This window comes from Salmo trutta, chromosome 8 (assembly GCF_901001165.1).
Source record: "Salmo trutta chromosome 8, fSalTru1.1, whole genome shotgun sequence".
In the NCBI taxonomy this organism is placed as follows: Eukaryota; Metazoa; Chordata; class Actinopteri; order Salmoniformes; family Salmonidae; genus Salmo; species Salmo trutta.
In genome coordinates this window covers 36,187,919-36,190,539 of record NC_042964.1, presented here as the reverse complement: position 1 = coordinate 36,190,539, position 2,621 = coordinate 36,187,919, and the positions used below count along the sequence as shown (strand labels likewise).

General features: G+C 44.5%; 1 long non-coding RNA gene across 1 annotated transcript; it reads left to right on the top strand.

The window, feature by feature from the left end:
- The first annotated feature begins 310 nt into the window (after positions 1 to 310).
- On the top strand, positions 311 to 1,642 carry LOC115198792 (uncharacterized). Its single transcript, XR_003879294.1, has 3 exons — positions 311 to 649; positions 1,084 to 1,270; positions 1,445 to 1,642. It is a non-coding gene; the product is annotated as an uncharacterized LOC115198792 (long non-coding RNA).
- The last annotated feature ends 979 nt before the right edge of the window (positions 1,643 to 2,621 follow it).

The following is a 2,621-nucleotide window of genomic DNA, read 5'->3' as shown; positions in this document are numbered from 1 at the left end:
AACTGACAGGGGTTGGTCTCAGTAGGCTCATACAGTATAGCTTCTTACATTTTTTATTTATTTAAGCTCTTACAACAACAAAAATACTTGGCACAATTCAGTTCTACTCTCTCAATGGGTTGTCATGCAGAAACAACAGGAATAGGCATACGTGCGTGTGTGTGTAAATGAGCTTTTTACATTTTTTGATGTATTTGCCAGCCAAGTTTTCCTTAGTTTTTAATTATTGCAATCAAAAACAAATTTGTATGTGTTGATAATTATTGACTACTTATTGAGAATGTTAGTCATCTGTGAAGTTCATTAAGCTTGTGTGTCAATGTGAGGGTGTGTGTACGTGTGAATATCAGTTTGAGAATGTGGGGTATGATGTGTATGTGTGTGTACTAAACGTGTAATCCCTCTCGCTCCACAGTTTGAGAGGGTGTGGGAGAAGCTGCCAGTGAATGTGCTGGGGGATCTGGAGTACAGGGAGTTCCTGAAGGACACCAGTGGAGCTGTTGGGATAATGGACAAGACCACAGACCCAGAGGACATCTGTCCCCTGAAATCCGCATCACCATCATCCCCTGGCCCCATAGATAGGTCATCATCCCCACTAGCTCTACAGAGGCCAAAGACCACAGGCAGCAACCTCCAACGCTCAAAGGTACAGGATCTCTCTATACATGATGCTTATCAGTTTACATATCTATCTCCATCTTTGTATTTGATAGTCCACTAGGCTAGAGCGTTGGGCCAGTAACCGAAAGGTTTCTAGATCAAATGCCTGAGCTGACAAGGTAAATATCTGTTGTTCTACCTCTGAACAAGGCAGTTACCCCACTGCTCCTAGGCCGTCATTGTAAATAAGAATTTGTTCTTAACGGACTTGCCTAGTAAAATAAAGGTTAAATTAAAAAAAATGTAAAAGGTGCTTTATGTAAGCCATCCTAATTAGGGTTAGTTCTGTAAGCTTCTGGGGATGACCAGAAGTGATATCCAATCCTAACTAGGATGGCATCCAAATCATAATGTCTTCTAATCTAAGACTGAAAGTAACACACATTATCAATCCCCCTGTCCTTGTCCCCCTCTTGCCAGTCGGAGGTGGGTGTGTCCAGCAGGGCCAGGTGTCCGTCCACGGCGGGGTGAGACAGGGAAAGCCCCCTGGTGGACTGTGGGGAGGTGGAGAGGAGGCTGAAGGGGGAGGTGCAGGGCTGCTGCAGGGACATCCAGAGGTGCAGGGAAGAGGACAGAGACAGAGAGATCAGCACAAACTGCTTCCTGGGTAAACAACCAATCACAGAGTGATATACGTACAGCGCAGTGCCTGATTCGCTATCCCCAGTCAATAATTATTTTATGTAACTTCAATTCGCAATCCACCTCAAAACAATTTGATTGATTAAAATCACTTACATACCTGGCTGTGTGTGTGTGTGTGTGTGTGTGTGTGTCACAGACATCCTCCAAGGCCTCAACGGAGCTAGATCGGCTGGCCGTAAAGTTCGACATGAGGGACAGTGGGCGCATGTCATATCCTGACTTCCTACGTCACTTCCTCCTCAACTTCAAACCGCCAAACTACCTCTCCCCACTACACCGGTACTGTACACCCCTGTTTAACTATTGTTTTCACTATATATTTTACCTCTTGGGGATGTCATTCGAAAACATAATGTTAAATTTCACTGCTATGCGGACGACACACAGCTGTACATTTCAATGAAACATGGTGAAGCCCCAAAATTGCCCTCGCTAGAAGCCTGTGTTTCAGACATAAGGAAGTGGATGGCTGCAAATTTTCTACTTTTAAACTCGGACAAAACAGAGATGCTTGTCCTAGGTCCCAAGAAACAAAGAGATCTTCTGTTGAATCTGACAATTAATCTGGATGGTTGTACAGTCGTCTCAAATAAAACTGTGAAGGACCTCGGCGTTACTCTGGACCCTGATCTCTCTTTTGAAGAACATATCAAGACTGCTTCAAGGACAGCTTTTTTCCATCTACGTAACATTGCAAAAATCAGAAACTTTCTGTCCAAAAATGACGCAGAAAAATTAATCCATGCTTTTGTTACTTCTAGGCTCGACTACTGCAATGCTCTACTTTCCGGCTACCCGGATAAAGCACTAAACAAACTTCAGTTAGTGCTAAATACGGCTGCTAGAATCCTGACTAGAACCAAAAAATGTGATCATATTACTCCAGTGCTAGCTTCCCTACACTGGCTTCCTGTTAAGGCAAGGGCTGATTTCAAGGTTTTACTGCTAACCTACAAAGCATTACATGGGCTTGCTCCTACCTATCTTTCCGATTTGGTCCTGCCGTACATACCTACACGTACGCTACGGTCACAAGACGCAGGCCTCCTAATTGTCCCTAGAATTTCTAAGCAAACGGCTGGAGGTAGGGCTTTCTCCTATAGAGCTCCATTTTTATGGAATGGTCTGCCTACCCATGTGAGAGACGCAGACTCAGTCTCAACCTTTAAGTCTTTACTGAAGACTTATCTCTTCAGTAGGTCCTATGATTAAGTATAGTCTGGCCCAGGAGTGTGAAGGTGAACGGAAAGGCTGGAGCAACGAACCGCCCTTGCTGTCTCTGCCTTGTCGGTTCCCCTCTTCCCACTGGGATT